The 18,592-nt window shown below is 42.0% G+C and overlaps 1 long non-coding RNA gene across 1 annotated transcript in view; it reads left to right on the forward strand.

The window, feature by feature from the left end:
- Positions 1-11,708: 11,708 nt before the first annotated feature.
- Positions 11,709-18,592, forward strand: part of LOC149457509 (uncharacterized) — a 406,371-nt gene continuing 399,487 nt past the window's right edge. Inside the window, exon 1 of the long non-coding RNA XR_016313621.1 lies at positions 11,709-12,696. This is a non-coding gene — a long non-coding RNA (uncharacterized LOC149457509). The remainder of the gene's footprint in view (positions 12,697-18,592) is intronic.

Raw genomic sequence — 18,592 nt, forward strand, 5'->3', positions numbered from 1 at the left:
CTTATAAGTATAGCCTGTTGTCCTCTCCCAGATCTTCTACATCTTGACCCCATATCTGGCACCCTTGCTGGGGAGAAATTGTTTGAGTGCAAGGCGACCAGAAAAATTAATGAGGGACTCATCAATGCAGATTGTTTGCTGGAGAGTATAGATATCTGCAAATTTTTGGTTAAGGTGATTTGCAAGGGGCCAAATTTTGTGTAGCCAGTCAAATTCAGGGTCACCGTGATGACGGAGTGTGTTGTCTTTGAAATGCATAAAACACATTATACTCTCATATCTATGCCTGGCCATGGCAGCGGAGAACACAGGGGTATGATGAATCGAGTCTGTGGACCAATACAACCGCAATCCATTTTTTTTAGTAATGCCCATGTGGGGGGTTAGGCCCCCAAAAAATATAAATTCAGAAACCATAATGAGTTTCCATGAGAATGGTCTGGCTAGGTTTCAATTTGGGTTGGCGGCGATAAATTGTTGTGCATATAAATTGCTTTGATCCACAATCAATGCATACAGATCAATATACAGAGGTCCCCCTGCGCTCCACAGAATCTTTAGTCAAAGCCAGCTGCTATCACCTTTTCCCTATACCATAGGATATATGCAAATAACAAAAAATATATTGTGATGAAGCGCTCAGCTTATATAGTGTATAAAAAAACAATTAATTCATAAAATCCCTTCAGAAATAATAACAAATATCGTGATAACAATGATGAATTCGTGCTCACATAAATATAAAATATATAAAAGCCATTAATAAATAAATAGTGCCAATTCTCACTCCTATTGGGCCACCTAGTGGCTAACAAAAACAAGTGAAATATTTGATAAAGTGATAACACTTGTTCTGTGCAAAGTGACAGGTGTATCAAATTAAATAAATAAATTAAAACAGTTCAAATTACATGTGATACCAAACTGTGCAAATAATAAGTGTTCAATACACAGTGATTCACAACTTCATTCCATGCTGCAAACGTGCTCCTAGTGACACTCTGATGTGACTCCCCTGGATTTAGCCAAAATGCCTCCTCACATTCCAAATTCGACCCTTACGGGTCATAAAGCCTTAAGTATAAAGAATCTCAGCCTGGTTTTATTAATCCACTGACTCCACCGACTTAATTAAGGTCCCCCTCTGAGCAACAAATTCCTCTCAGACCACTCTCCTCACCATATGGACTCAAATATACAGGGCATATATGTAGAGAGAAAGACAGACCTCCATAGTGCAACACTGTTTTAATGCACTTAAAAGCTCCAAAAAAATTGAACACTCACATGTTTTCCAATGGAATACAGATCTTCCGTGAAAAACAGCTCCAAAAATCAAGGGGAAGAGTTAAATTTGCTATTTCCACCTGAATTCCAGGTTGGGCAGTGAATGGGGGAAGTACGGGTGCTGCAGAATTTGTGGACTGCCAATCAGGATTTGCAAGCACATCCAGAAGGATACTAGGGGCTCTACGGGCCTGTGTGCGAATTCTTGGTGGTTGCAGAACACTACTTGTGCTCGCCACCGCACAAGCTTGTACTACACTTATGGGACTCGCCACGTCACCAAGTCATACTGCAGTGCTGGTATTACACCGCATTCCAAATTATTATGCAAATTCTATTTAAGTGTCACAAACATTAAATATTTTGTTTTTCAGTTTAACTCATGGATGGCATTGTGTGTCAGGGCTCTTTTGATCACTGAAAACAATCTCGGACACCTGTGATAATTAGATTGGCCGGTGAGCCCAATTTAAGGAAAAACTACTAAAGGACGGTGTTCCACATTATTAAGCAGAGCACCATTTTCAAGCAATATGGGGAAGAAAAAGGATCTCTCTGCTGCCGAAAAGAGTGAAATAGTTCAATGCCTTGGACGAGGTATGAAAACATTAGATATTTCACGAAAACTTAAGCGGATTAATCGCACTATTAAGAGATTTGTGGCTGATTCAGAGCACAGACAGGTTCGTGCAGATAAAGGCACATTGAGGAAGATTTCTGCCAGATCCTTGCATTGGATCAAGAGAGCAGCTGCTAAAATACCATTACATAGCAGCAAACAGATATTTGAAGCTGCTGGTGCCTTTGAAGTCCCACGGACATCAAGGTGTAGAGTCCTCCAGAGTCTTGCAACTGTGCATAAACCTTCTATTCGGCCACCAATAACCAATGCTCAAAAGCAGAAGCGGCTGCATTGGGCAGAAAAATACATGAAGACTAATTTTCAAACAGTCCTGTTCACTGATGAGTGCCGTGCAACCCTGGATGGTCCAGATGGATAGAGTAGTGGATGGTTGGTGGACGGCCACCCTGTTCCAACAAGGCTGAGACGTCAGCAAGGCGGTGGTGGAGTCATGTGTTGGGCCAGAATCATGGGAACAGAGCTGGTCGGCCCCTTTAGGGTCCCCAAAGGTGTAAAGATGACCTCTGCAAAGTATGTGGAGCCTATGACTGACCACTTTCTTCCCTGGTACAGAAGGAAGAACTATTCTTTCCGTAATAAAATCATCTTCATGAATGACAATGTACCATCTCATGCTGCAAAGAATACCTCTGCATCAATGGCTGCTATGGGGATAAAAGGAGAGAAAGTCATGGTGTGGCTTCCATCCTCCCCTGACCTCAATCCTATTGAGACCCTTTGGAACATCCTCAAGCAAAAGATCGATGAGGGTGGGAGGACGTTTACATCCAAACAGCAGCTCTGGGAGGCTATTCTGACATCTTGCAAACAAATTCAAGCAGAAACTGTCCAAAAATTCACAAGTTCAATGGATGCAAGACTTGTGAAGCTATCAAATAAGGGGTCCTATGTGACTTGTTAAAATGTTTAAAAAGTTAAAATGTTGTTAAAAGTTTGATTGAAATAGCTTTTGATTTCAGTAAATATGCTGCAAACACAACAAATGACAATTTTCAGTTCTTTACAACCTATAAAGTGTTTTGAAACTTACTGTGCGTAATAATTTGGAACAGTGCATTGTAAGTTTTTTATGTTTAAAAAAAATACTGTTATCATTAGGTTTGTTCAATAAAATTTGAATTGTACTCTTAATAGTTGATAACATGAGAATTATGCTGACTGTTATTTACATCAATTATTTAGGTAAATGAGAAAAATATAATTTGCATAATAATTTGGAACACGGTGTATTATTATTATTATACAGGATTTATATAGCACCAACAGTTTGCTCAGCGCTTTACAATATAACAGGAGACAATACAGCAACAATACAATTCAATACAAGAGGGTTAGGAGGGCCTGATCCTGGGAGCTTACAATCTAAGAGATATGTGAAAGACCAAGATGTACTAGACCGCTGGTACTCGACAGTTCACCAAAAGGTAACGTGGCACTAGTACTGGCACTCTGCTGCATATGAGAGTCCTCAAAATTTACCGGCAAGTGCTAACAGAGATCAGGCCTGATTCTGCAAACACTGCGGTTTTGTGTGCACTGTATCAAGTGACAGTGACCTACTGACACTGCACTTGCTGGGGGAGAAGGGGGGGTAAGCGTAGGGGCTAAACGCAGGTGCTGGCAGGTGCCGGGGCTGATCCCACTAACACTACATTTTGGGGGACACTATACTAATGTGAACGCTGGTATATTGCTGATCTGATCAAAGATATTGATCCGTTCAGACACTATACTAGCAATGGAGGTTTATTGTGTATGAGCTTGCTCCTGGCAATCAAGGGGTTAAATGTGATGACTGGTGTACTGATGGGCAATCTGACGCTATCTGGGAGGGGCATGAAAACCACGGGAGCGTGAATCATGTATATATATATATAAATATATATATATATATATGTGTGTGTGTGTGATTTTGCGCACCTGTGCTGCCCTGTAGCAGTATTTCTGCTATAGGGCGGTCAGGAAGCGGTTTCATAAGCGGTTTGTGTTATGACGCTGCGTTACTTTAACTGACAACTGTGCAGTCATGCAACGCTGCACCAAAATGAAATTTACATCCATTTTTCCCCACAAATTGAGCTTTCTTTTGGTGGTATTTGATCGCCTGTGCGTTTTTATTTTTTGCGCTATAAAAAAAAAGTCCGACAATTTTGAGAAAAAAAACAATATTTTGGACTTTTTGCTATAAATCATGTCCAGTAAAAAAATGTAAAAAACAAATTTTGTGATAAATTTCAGCCAAAATGTATTCTGCGACGTCTTTGCTAAAAAAAATCCCAATATGTGTAAATTAATTGGTTTACATGAAAGTTATAGCATTTATAAATGGAGGTATAGATACTGAATTTTTTTTTTATACTAATAATAGTGGTGATCAGCAACTTATGGCGGCAATCAGCGACCTATGGCGGCGATCAGTGACTTATGGCGGGACTGTGGCGGACATTTTGACACTGGGGGGGAACTGACTTGGGGTCACTGACATCCCCATTGACACCAATACAGTGATCAGTGCAAAAAAAAACAGTGACACTGTACTAATGGCACTGGGGAGGAAGGGGTTAACATTGGGAGGCAATGAAAGGGTTAACTGTGTGAGGGGAGTGTTTTACTAGTGGGTAGGGGGTGTGTACTTCACTGTTGCATGCTGTCCCGGAAAGCTAAGCTCTGCTTTCCGTGACAGTGTGCTGGGAACTGACAGGGAGCAGAGCTGCATTGAAAACAATGCAGCTGTATTCTGTGTCACTGTTTGCTGGCAATCGCCAGGACCCGGCGGGTAATCACCGGCCAGGACCCGGTGATTGACACCCGTGGCCGCGATCAGTGCTGCGGATACGGCGGTCACGTGCCCCGCACGTGCCCCCTACCCCAGAATGCTGGATCACATTTATATACGTGGTCCTGCGCACAGGGGCCACCTTGTAGCAGTATATTTACTGCGTACAGTCCCCTAGTGGTTAAAATTTAAAAAAGCCAAATTAAAGGTTCCATCGTTGTAATCCATTATCAATCATGGCGTCCAGCATTGTCACGACTCCATCCCTCACCGAAATTAAAATTTAAAAAAAACACACCCGCTGACCCGTCTGTACCTGTTGAGCACTCGCCGCAATCAGTCCTTTGCTGGTCAAATGTATACAATTGGCCGAGCTAGTGGTGACGTCACCCCTAGCTCCACCAATTTGTGCTGTGATTGGCCAAAGCATTGCACCTGACCTGTGGTCAGGTGCATTGCTTTTGACAATCACAAGAAACTGTGAGAGAGCAGTGCTTTGTGGGGAGCGACAGCCCAGTAAACGCCCTTACCATTTGTGTGTTTGCAAATGCACAAAGGAAAATGTTCAAATTGTATTTACATTCAACTTGAACATCAAGCCCATCCCTATAAATAGGTAGCGGTCCAGGCATGTCATATTTAAGGAATCTGTTTTATTGCTGATTGTTAAGGAGCCGGCAGCCTCCACCGAATAAAGAGCTACTTGATAAGTGGTAGGTGGCCACTGCGTCTTTAACTGCCAAGACCAATCTGCTGTCAGAGGGATTCCCTGCTGACAGCAGAGAGTAAGCAAAAGAATTTCCATCATTAGAAAAAAAAAAAAAAAAAAAAGAGCGTGGGAGTCCTCCCTCCAATCCATACCAAGACCATTGGGACAGCAAAAAAATAAAAAAAACCCAGTTGTGATTAAAAAACCACCAAAAGAAACCTCTATCTGTCTTTAAATAAATAATAAAAATAACATTTGGGTACAGTGTTGCATGACACAATTGCATGAGTAATAGTAATTCAAAGTGTGAGAGCACTGAAAGCTGAAAATTGGTCTGGACAGGAAGGAGGTGAAAGTGTCCGGTATTAAAGTGGTTAAACACTGTCATCCACAAGTGTCTTTATTGTTATAGTAGACATTAGTAGCCTCAAAATGTTTTGCCATAAGTCTTCAGCAGGAAGGAGAACAATACTTGCATCAGCAAAGTGTGCCCATTCAGGGTAGGCCAGAAAAGCATCTGACACTCCCATTGGAGCCTCCCCAATCACCCAAGCCCCAAACCAAGAAGGGCAGAAGGGAAGAAGAATTCAGCTAGAGACCAAGGACTATCCCATTGTCAAGCAAAAGCTGAAATTGGCTCAGTATAAAATACATTCAGCTTTGCACATTATATGACAGTGGCACAGGAGTGTCCTATTGTATTCAGTTATACTTACTGATTCTAAAAAAAATTTCAGCAACCTTATTCTTCATGTTCCTGCTCTTGTGACTTTTTCCCTCCTTGCTGTTGGACGTAGGTTGATTGGGGAAGCTCCCTTGTGGGAGTGCTTTTCTGGTCTAACATGAATGGACACCATTTGCAGATGTGACCACATTTTCAAGTAGAATTTTGTTCCTGATAAAGCCTTATGGTGAAACATGTTGGCGCTACTACTTGCCTACAATAACAATAAAAACACTCATGGGTGACACTCATTAACATATGTATGCTTTATTATGCTGAGATGCATGGAATCTTTCACTTGTTTTAGATATATTTATATTTTAAAAAAGTTTTGTATTAATAAAATATATATCTTTATGTATTTTGTGTATTGTTTTTGGCACCTGTAACGACCCACTACCAGTATGCTTTATTTTTGTACTGTATGCTTACATTACTAAGAGATGTGGTACCCAGTTGGCCCTCCCACAATCCATCTCACTGTTTGTCCTACAATTTAGTGCCGCACATCATACACAGTTGCACTGACAGTCACAATGAAAGGAGTGGGTGTGGGCTGTCAGGTAGGTTGTACTGATCCCCATAATTTTCAATAGAAGCTCTGGCCAGAACACTAACATTACCACACATTCTAAAATGAGGGCCATGACAGGCCCTATAGTTTTTGCATGACTGCACAACTTCAAGAGAAGGCTTGCCTGGAGACAGCCCCATCCTCCTTGAAGGTTATTACGCTAGAAACACAAACTTATTCTTTCTGTAAAGGATGTAGAATGATAGAGAACAATGTACTGTATGTGAACTATGCAGTTCATTAAATATAAAGGGGCAAAAGGCTGTATGGCTACAAGCTCTAGTTATATAACTGTTATGCTAATGAAATCCCATGAGCAATACATTTTAAAACTTCAAAAGCAAATGTGTGTCAGTTTATATTACTCACTTGTATTATGCTGAAATGTATAGTCTTTTGTTAAACAGACATTCCTGTCAAACAAAGAAAAACATCTATTCAAGCAGGTATAATGGCCCATGCCAACCTGATAAATCTTTTATTTTTTGTGTACACAGTCCTTGGTTTTCTCAGTGTCCCCCTTTTTTGGAGGTAGGCACTATTTTTCAATAGGGTCTCCACTTTGTCCACTAAAACATTCTGATCTGTCTCAGAAACATCACAACACACAATACGTTTTATATGATGGGGGGCACAGTCTCTGATGGGGGTGCTGCTTCTGATTGAGTGTTGCGCTGAACGAGTGCGAAGCAGTTAAACACAGCAGTCTAATTATGCCTTCTCTACTTTCACAGGTAAATGCATCTTTCTCCTACCTCCGCTCTTAACTAGAAAAACGCACTGACTCCTGCTGCTTTCTCTGGGTAAATGCATCTTTCTCCTACCTCCGCTCTTAACTAGAAAAACGCATTGACTCCTGTTAAATTCAGAACAAATGGTGTATTTATATTTGTGTATATGTTGACCAGTCCTCACCTCCAGCTGCACCCAGTTTACGACTAGCCTGTTCCCAATGAAACATCCCCCACTATTCATGTGATCCTTATCAGCTTCTAATTGGGGTAGAGTTGAATGCTCATTTGAGCATCTCCCTATAAATTTAGATCATCTCATGGGGGAGATCATTGATGGGGAGCACAGTCTCTGATGGGGGTGCTGCTTCTGATAGAGTGCTGCGCTGAACGAGTGCGAAGCAGTTAAACACAGCAGTTGAACTAAAGCAGGAGAACTGAAGCAGCAGGAAGATACAACAACAGCAAGAAACTCTACTGCATGCTGGACAGCCCCCTGCATATCATCTCCCTACTATTGCTCTCATCACCTCCCCAAAATGCCTCTTCCACTCCTCTTTCTCATTTTCCTCTCCTCCGTTCCCAAAATCCATTCACTATATCCCTCTGGTCCTCCCAAACATTTGTATATTGTGTCCTCACTGCTTTCTTCGCACCCACCACCTCCTCCTATTACTCCACTCTCCCACTGACCCGAACACCTCCACTAGTAGTTTCTCACGCTCCTGCACATCCCGCTCCCATGCCACCTTTCTCACCCTTCTCCTCCTCCTAACCGCGGGGGACATCTCCCCGAATCCTGGCCCTCCACCACCTTCCTCACCCGCACAACACCCTCCCGCCTCCACGTCCTGCCACAACCCCCGCAACTTAGTATCTGTCCCCCTGCTCCCTAAAATCTCCCCCCCCGTTTTCATGTGCACTCCTGAACGCCCGATCGGTGTGCAACAAGCTTACCGCCATCCACGACCTCTTTGTTTCCCGCTCCCTCAACCTTCTAGCGATCACAGAAACCTGGATCCAGGCCACTGACTCTACCTCCCCTGCTGCACTCTCCTACGGAGGTCTCATCTGGACCCACTCACCCAGGCCTAACGGTCGTAAAGGTGATGGGGTTGGTCCGCTCCTGTCACCGCAGAGCACCTTCCGAGTCCTCCCAAACACCCCCTCCCTATCCTTCTCCTCCTTTGAGGCCCACTGCGTCCGACTATTCTCCCCAACCCCCCTGAAGATTGCTGTGATATACCGGCCTCCTGGATCCATACCCCGCTTCCTGGATGACTTTTCCTCCTGGCTACCCTTCTTCCTCTCCTCTGAGCTACCCACCATCATCCTTGGGGATTTCAACATCCCTGTCAACCTCGACAACCCGGACACATCCCATCTCCTCCACTTAACCTCCTCCTTTGCACTTGCACAGTGCATACAATCCACCACCCACTCCGACGGTAATATCCTTGATCTTGTCTTCTCCAACCGCTGCGCTCCCCACAACCTCACTAACACCCCCTTCCCTCTCTCTGACCACAACCTGATCACCTTCTCTATCTCCTCGTCCTCCAACGCCTACCCCTCCAAATGTCACACTACTACCAGCCGTAACCTCCGCAACCTTAACCCTGCCCCCCTCCACTCTGCAGCTGATCAACTCCATGACAGCATCCTCCCCCTGTCCTGCCCCGACTTGGCTATGACTGCCTACAACAACGCGCTGTCAACAGCCCTTGACTCACTAGCGCCTTTAACCACACGCAACATCAGACCCCGACCGCTCCAGCCCTGGCAGACTGATCACACCAAAACCCTCAAACGACACAATCGTGCCCTGGAGCGACTATAGTGCAAAACAAAATCCCAACAAGCCTTCACCCGCTACAAATCTGCCTTCCACACCTACACCTCCTCCCTCCACGCAGCCAAACAAGCCTACTTCCTGACCCTCATCAAGACACTCTCCTCCAATCCTCGACGACTCTTCTCCACCTTCAACTCTCTACTCTCTCCACCCCCACCTCCAACCAGCACCTCACTCACCGCCCTTGAGATTGCCAATCACTTCAAAAACAAGATTGACACAATTTGCAAGGACATCGCCGCAACTCACACGTCCTCTCAACCCATCCCCTCTCACATAGCTACTCCCTCATCCCCCCTCCCCCTCGACATAACCCGCAGGGACTTCGTCGCTGCTCAAACTCCCTCCAACCCCGGTCCCCCTCACTCAGCTACCCCCTCATCACCCCTCTCCCACGGCCCCACCACTGCTCTGACCTCCACTTCCACCCCACCCTACATTCCTCATACTGAAGCTCCCCCAACACTCCGCACCTTTGACCTTACCACCATCGAGGAAGTCTCCAAGATCCTCTCTGATGCCCGCCTCACCACCTGCCCCCTCGACCCTATCCCCTCACAACTCCTACGACCTCCCTCCCCCTCCATCCTCCAACCTATCCTTCCAGCCCCAAGTCCAATCTTTAACTAACTCGTGCAGACTCCAACTCCGCAACATCGCCAAAATACGCACATTCCTAACCCCAGAAAACACTAAACAGCTCATCCACGACCTCATCATATCACAACTCGACTACTGCAACTCCCTCCTCACTGGCCTGCCTCGCCGCTGGCTATCCCCGCTTCAGTCGATCCTGAATACGGCTGCCAGACTCATTCACCTTTCCAACCGCTCCGTTTCCGCTACCCCTCTCTGCCAATCCCTCCACTGGCTTCCGATTGCACAACGGATCAAATTCAAAATCCTAACACTGACGTACAAAGCTGTCCACCATAATGCCCCGAACTACATCACTGACCTAATATCCAAGTACCGCCCAGCACGCACACTCCGCTCCTCACAAAACCTCCTTCTCTCTAGTTTCCTGGTCTCCTCCTCCCATGCCCGCCTCCAGGACTTCTCCAGGGTGTCACCCATCCTCTGGAACTCCCTGCCCCAACCCATCAGATTATCACCTACTCTCCTCTCCTTTAGGTGCACCCTGAAAACCCATCTCTTCAGGGAAGCCTACCCCACCCCCTGCTAACTTGCCGACCTCCTCCACTCTTCCTACCACTCCATCCCCCACAGCTATCTCCTCCTGTACCACTATCCCCTCCCTCCTAGATTGTAAACTCGAAAGAGCAGGGCCCTCAATCCCCTCATGTTTTGCATTGTATTGGTATTGTTCTGTCACATGTTCTGTCCCCCTTTGTAATGTACAGCGCTGAGTGAACTATTGGCGCTTTATAAATACTGTATAATAATAATAATATAATTTCAGAGGCAGGTAGTGTATCAGTCTCTGCTGCCTGTGCATGTGCATCCTTTGTGTAGATTATGAAAAATATTATAAAGAAGTATTATACTGATGTATAGATGAGAGACTAAAAACCTGGGGGTTTTAGTCGTTTTTTTTAAATTTTATAGTATTGACAATTCATACAGAACATGCGTACCTTCCTTGTTACTTTTTCTTCTGATAATGATCATTTAATACTATTCAAACATCATACAAATGCAGAAAAAAAGCTTATGAATTTGAACTTCATCTGTACCCCAACCTATTCACAACACAAATGGCATCCCTTTTGCTTCATCTGTGGTTTTACACCTAATAAAATAAAGCATTTAAAAGCTATCAACCCTTGTATTGTAATATTATGTTATAATTTTAAGGTATCTGTGAGCTGTAATTTTTCTTAATTATAAATGTAGGTGAAATGAAGATGTTTATACAGTGGTAATAGATGTGGTAATATGTTAAATTAGACTCTAATGCTGTTACAGTTGTCTATAGGCTGATGGTTGTGTAGGGTGCTATGAAAATAATACAGAACATTAACTGCCTGTGCTTGGATGTAAAGATTAAGCTTATTTGTCAGCTTTGCTCAAAGGGGTTAAATATTATATACATACATACAACTATACATACAGGACACAGCTGGTTTCCCAACCATCTTTTGAAACCTGTATTACTGCACTGGCAGATTACTGACCCCCCCCCCCCCTCCCCCTTTTCCAATGTATAATGTAGACTGTTCTCTGTAAAATATCATACCATAAGATACCAAGACATTAAAGCACTTTCTCTTCTATTCCAGTTATCTGCATCTAATCGTTCATCTATATTTATTGCTGTTTATGAAATGTGTGTGTTCTTTCCTCTTTTCTATGCACTGCTTTCTAAATGTTTTCTCAGATCTTTCCGTTGCAATGTATATTGTGTATTAATATCTCTCTATGCATTTTTTTATAGGAATATCGATTACAAATATTTGAACTCTGATGCTTTTTACTCTCTTGGGCCCAACTGGAGGGTTTTGTTCAACTAAAAATATACCTGTGTGTCCTTGTGCTTTAAACCCATACATGCCTCTGTGAGGTTTCTCTCTATCCAAACCTCCTCCCCCACCTTTTTTTTTTCTTTATTTGTATGTTAAAGGCAAGCCAGAAAACAATAACTTTTTCTGAGGGTAGACTAGCAGCATGCTTTCTGATTTTCTCACATCAAAAGACTAATGCACAGAGCAGGTGACACAGAGCAGCAAACCACTATTGCGGAAAACGTGCCGCTTTTCGGGAAGTCATTGACTACGCATCCAGATTTTCAGAAGACACATTACAGCAGGCATGCTACTAACGAACGCTTTCTTTTAATTTGCTGCCCAATCTTCATATCCTTTGATCACACAGAAACCAGCATCCTAAGAGCACGCAGTTAGCACAGACAAACGGACAGGCACATGCAATGATCCTCAGTGCTCCCGCTTGTATTTCTGAAAATGTAGCACTTCCCTGCAGACATCTGGTGTCACTGTTGTCTCTGGCTATTCATCTGTCCTTCTCCCTCTCGCATCCTCCGCTTTCTCATTCTCTCTGTCCTCCACACAGAGAAAAGCCTGAGATCACATGTGAGAGGTAGAGGAAGAGATACACAGGGAAGAAGCAACGCATCTCACCTCTTACTGGATTCTACACATTGCTCTGGAAGAGAAAAGAAATAGAGCTGCTTCGTTTTTTTTTTCTCCATCAGAGGAAGCTTCGGATGAAACAAGACTGAGATATCTGTGAGCGCAGATTAAGACATTTTAATTCCTTATTCCCAGAAGGACAATCTGTGCATTCAACCAAAAAGAGAGAAAGCATGATCAAGGATGGGGTGTTTATCTGCAATTGAATTGTCAGCTTAATATTTACCAAGCTGTGCTCAGCCCTACAGGAACATTTGACTGTGCGGATTTTCGTCCATGAAAAGGTAAGTAAGTGCTTTGCCCAAGTGCTTGCTTGTGTGGAAAGATCAAACTTTTATGTGTTCACTTTTATCGTCACCTGAGGATTTGTTGTTTGTTCCTCTATTCAGCTGTTGGTGAACCAGGATTAGATCTCCTCTTTTCACTACACATTAACATACAATTTGATTGCAAGTTTGATTATAACCCTCCTGCATTTACTGCTGCTTGTGTTAACCCCTCATCTGCCACTGCATCTGCATTGAATGTGTTTGTCTTGGAGACTTAGCAACTCCAATGGGCTTTCCACTCAAGTGATCCACTTGACCTGTAGCAGGCACATGGTTCTGTTTTCATTCATATTCACTAGTGAATAATGTTTTTAGGATTCTAGCGTCTTTGATGTGGACAGCATACAACACAGCTGGGTTTAGCAAGGCTTTGATCAATCCCAGATCTAAATTCACCAAGAAGTCTTCCACCTTTGTACATTCTGTTTATCAGAATTGCTTATCTCATTCCAGGAGTGCGTTGACAGATAGGTGAGATCATAAAAGCAGATACAAATGTGAAAAAGATGGACTTTCTATTTATTTACAGATAAGCAGCTGTCTTTGTCTAGTATTATTATTGTTATTATACAGTATTTATATAGCGCCAAAAGGTTTGCTCAGCGCTGTACATTATAGTGGGGGACAGTACATGAGACAATACAGTAGTTAACATGGCCACAAAACGTTTTGTTTGTTACCTGCCCTGCTCCCAATTTGATCACTTTCAATAATCAGGTGTTTTAGGACCAGTTTTGAAGAAGACATCAAGAATCACTGGCCATGGAAGGCCCTCCTTTTTGCACATTGAAATTTTCCATCTTGTTGGAAAATCTCTGTATGTACTGGCACCAAATGCTTCACTCTTCTATGTAGAAAAGGGAAGGTGAGAATTACTGCGCATGCACCACCATCACATGTCTATTAAGTAGCATGATGTGTGCAAGTATTATGGTGACACAGTGCAGGACAGACAAATGTCGTTCTACCCTTTGCCCTTGGAAAGACAGCTGCCTTTCTATGGTCATACTTAGGCATTCAAAGCAATATTTTTTTATTGGTTCTGAAGTGAAACAAAACAGTACTCTAACCTTAATCTGTAACCATATTATATCTAGGCCCAACTGTTCAACAGATGTTGCAGTGATCCTCATTTTATTTAATACATGTAAAAAAAACCACATACATGGCTTTAAAATACCAGTACAGATGCTAGTGGAGGGATCCAAAGGGTTAAAAGTGCCACATACTTTTGAGTACATATGCAGTATATATTTAAAATAAGTCTCTTGGGAGATCCATGGATAAATCCAGGAAAAAGAGAGGTGAAAAATACCCTAGAGATGTGTCTCCAAATGAGATTGGAGGGCAAATTATATTACTAGCTTTAAACTACTAATGAGACTTTGGGGACCAGCTATGAAGGGTATGCCAAGTTTGTAACCAAAAAAATGTGTGTCTGTGCAGTAGATTACAACTTACGTGCTGTTTGAAATAAAAAAAAAAAAAAAAAAAAAAGAAGTGCTTGTATAGAATTCACCGTTTTGTTTCAGAATGAGGCAACATAGCACTTAACTATTGCTAGAGTGTTCACTGTTCTGTTTACCATTTGTGCTTTCATTTCTCAGTTATGCTCAAGGTCAAAGAGAACACAGCATGCCTGTTCAGCAGAGCTGACAATCTCATGTTGACTGTAACTTGTCAACCTGAATTAAAGCATTTGTATCCAGCGGTAAAACACATTTGTATTCTTGTGTTAACCTCTTAGCCTCTCTGTATAATTTAAGGACTAATAGAACATTTCATTTAAAAAAAAATCTTAAAATATGCCAATTTGAGAAAATTAAAAACAACCAAGCAAAGGTCTAATGAGCACGCAAGAAGCATTTGCTGCCTGCAGATAGGTACCTTCTTGTTCACTTTGCTTCGGGCACCAATTACACAGGAGAGAAGTCAAGAAGAAAAGATAAAACATAATAACATAAATATTACATAGATGTTACATGCAACAGACTTTTAAATGCTGCTGCAGAGGGCTTTGAAAGAATAACAGCATATTTAACAGGCTGTCTGTGGGAAAATAAGAATTTTGTAAAAACATGAAGGTAACGCATGGCAGGCGGCTGATAAAACCGCCTCACATTTTAAGAATGGTTTTTGCACTTGAAATGTTCATCGGTAACACATAGTGGGGTTTATGTACTGAAGCTGGTGCACCCAGAATCTCATGCACTTATGCAAAGAAAACGCCAGCTTACAATTTTTTTTGCTTACACCTTGGTCATACTGTGAAGTCACACGATTTCAAAGTCGGATGGTATTCTGACTTGAGGTGCGACTTGCAAGACATCTGTGGCTTGCAAGACACAGATGTCAATGCAAGTCGCACCTAAAGTAGTGCATGCACTACTTTAGAAATCGGTGCGGCTTCGACCAAGTCTTAATCGCAACGATATGACTGCTGTAATTGTGGACAATTGGGTGCAAGTAACATGGCAAATCGCATGCAAAGACGCACCCGGTGCTACCGAGGTCTTAATCTTCATTGAACAAGCTGAGGTTAGAAGCTGATTGGCTACCATGCATAGGTGCATGAGATTCTGAGTGAACCACCTTTAGCAAATTAGCCTTTGCAGCCAGTATTATCAAATTCAAGAGTCTCTTACCTGCCATTATACCCGTTTTAAGAATTTTGTTTCCCCTCTTTGCAATTACATATAAATAAGGGACCTATAATTATGTATATTGCAGGTGACAAATTTGTTACAAACAATTTGCAGTGATGTGATATATTTCAAGTAACTCCACCCCCTCTTGTTATGTGTCTGTCTACCCAACAAGCTGTCTATAGAAGCAAATGGCAGAAATCCAGAGCACAACAGAGACCTATTTGTTTGTTTTGTTGCATATATATATATTAGAGAGAGAATAAATATTATATGAGCTAGAAGTAGAAAAGTAGAGATATCTTACAAATAGAAAAACTGCATTTACACAGCTATGAGTTTTTTCACTTTATAGTGAAAAGAAAATTAATAATTAATACAGTAACCCATAGAGAGCAAGATAGAGACAGAATCTGAAGCAGCTGTGTATGGCACCCAATCAGCTTCTAGCTTTTATTGTATTTTTCTTTTCAAAGCTTAACTGAACAAGCTGAAGTTAGAAGTTGATTGGTTACTATGCACAGCTGCTCCAGATTCGCTCTATTCCAGTTTTAGTTATCAAATAAATAATTATTTTCACCAAGTTATCAAATAAAGTCTGGAGAGAGTAGAGAAACATATGTACTACGGTTATATGGACACTCGAAGAAGGTTTAATGAAGAATTTCACCTGACATGGCAAAGTACAGTGATATAGAATGGTATACTGTATGATACTACCCATAGCTGCCAAAAAGAAATCAGCTTTCAATAGTCTGACTTCAATATTAAGCTGAGAGGTGATTTGGGTTCTACTTTATGTAGCAGGTTTGTTTTTTTTTGCAATTTGTTACAAATCTAAGCCAAACCTGGTATAGAGGCAGTTTGATGGAGTAAAGCAAAAACAGTAAAGACGGAAAAATCAATGAGCCTCATTCCAGCTACAGTATGCACATAATTGGTTAGTTTGACAGAGTACCACAGATAGAGAGCTACTGACTTGACAAATCAAAACTGATAAAAATAGATCTATGGTATGGATAGGTAGGTGGAAGGAATACATTACTTTAGACCTTCCTTTTCTTTCAAACGCATAATTTTAACTATACATTGTACCAAAGCTCACAAAGAGGCAAAAAGAAATGGAAAAACAGCAAAGGGATCATTTTGACTGTACCTTTAAATCTAGATCACCTTAGGTGTAACGCTAACATTTAGATTATATTTTATAAACTTGGCTAGTAACATAAAATCTTACAGAGAGGTACAGATAACCTTTTCTGGGAAAAATACAGGCCACTATTTTGCTTTTCTGTTATTTTAGACCTTGGGTTAAGATATTTCAGCACTAGCAGCAGAATGCCATTATTGTAAACCAAACAGACTGATTTCTAAACATTAATGCTCAACCATCCTAATTGGTGGCTCAATAATGGCAGTATTACTGTTCTAATTTAAACCTAAACAACATACAAGTTAATTATTAGACCTGGAAAATCTGTGTACTTGCATCTTTTATATAACTGAAAAACAGGAAAATTGCAATGCCACATAACTCAAATGTTAGCAAACACAGGAACAGTGATGACCAAGAGAATACTTTGTAGTGCATTTGACACCTTCTTGACTCTCTAATGGACTCAGAAACTGTTAACATTAAAACATTTATACCATACACACAGGTATGCAATGCATGCTTCAGTAAAAAGACATTAGCAACTTTCCAGCTCAGTGATTTTCAAAGGTAATTTTCACCTCTCATGTCCTGCTTTGGAAATGGGCAGAGGTGGGGATACAGAGACTACATGATATAATTAGATGTACATAATAGTGCATATCTACATTATGTGGCTATTAATTCTGACTTGGCTCTTATTTCTGCGAATAATAATCTACTTAAAATGTAACATTCAGGTGAGATTAAAGTACAACTAAGGCCTCCATGTCTGCATTTCATCTTACACATGCAACAGCTCAGTATTCTGCAGTCTAGCTCCATTTAAAATGAATTTTTATTTCAGCTCCCTCTGCCTGAGCCCAAAGGGTGTGGAGGGTGGCCATTATCCAGCCACTCCCCATGCTATTTGGAAGCATTGAAAATGACTAGCAAAATTTCACCTCCAAGCATTCCTAGGGCAATCTTTCTACAGTGGGGCATATTTTGTCCTTTGCAGCCCTGTGGGCATGATATACATATGTAACCATACAGCAGTGGTGCATGTGCTGGGTAGGATCAGTCTGTGCTGGGTGGTATTAGGCATGAATAAGTGGTGCTGAGGTAGAGACGACTGATGTGTGCCTATAAAGTAAAAATGTCACTGTGACACTACAGCTCAGCAGACGCAAACTCTGGCGACCAGGGATTCAGGACAGAGGCAGAAGAGTGTTCACCACTGCAGAGGAACTTAATTTCTTTACAACAGACTCACACCTATATGTGGCAGCACACTGAGTGGGCTTTAATGCCTAGCCACTTCATATATGTGTGACGAACATGGCGTCAGACCCCTGACCTTCTCACCAAACTCGTGACCGAAGGACTAGCCAATCTAAAACCGCGAGGTCACATGCGTAACAATGCCACGCCCAGCTGCACCCTGCACAACGATTTTCCAGCTAATTTGACCAAAATCGATGTACCGGCAGCCTAGGAGAGATTGTTACTGGGTCAGGTTAATTACACAATTAACCTTTCACACTGCCACCACCTCCTTTTTGTACAGAGAAAGAGGAAACTCGGCGATACCAGCAATAACACTATAATGGTTGAGGTAATCGTCTGTATAACACTGTCACCGCAGACCGGTTATACAGAGGGTTAAACAAACACAGTAGCGCTCTTTTAGAGGCAGGAATTTGTAAATTGCATTAAGGGCTTTAGAAACAGTTCAACACTTTCAGAAAGAAAGATTTATTACTAAAAGGTCAAAAGGGTGCAATAAAAATATTTACAGAAAAAAAATGTAACCAATATATATATAAATATACAGAGAACAACAGCACAGCAAAGAGGTAACAGAAAGGAAGTTAAAGGGTTAAAGCACTTGCCAATCAGCCTTGGGTTTGCAGATCAAGTTTCAAAGCAAAAGTGCATATCTCCCAGGTTGGTTCTGATGTTAAAAGGGAGAATTCTTCAACTTCACTCTCTTAGGCCTGACAGCCCATTTTGTAGTTCCCTAGCAAGGGATGTCTCTGAAGTCAAGGACCAATGCCCCGTTTAGGGAGGG

This window comes from Staurois parvus, unplaced genomic scaffold (assembly GCF_062004578.1).
Source record: "Staurois parvus isolate SC_StPar_1 unplaced genomic scaffold, SC_StPar_1.0 ptg000316l, whole genome shotgun sequence".
Taxonomy (NCBI): domain Eukaryota; kingdom Metazoa; phylum Chordata; class Amphibia; order Anura; family Ranidae; genus Staurois; species Staurois parvus.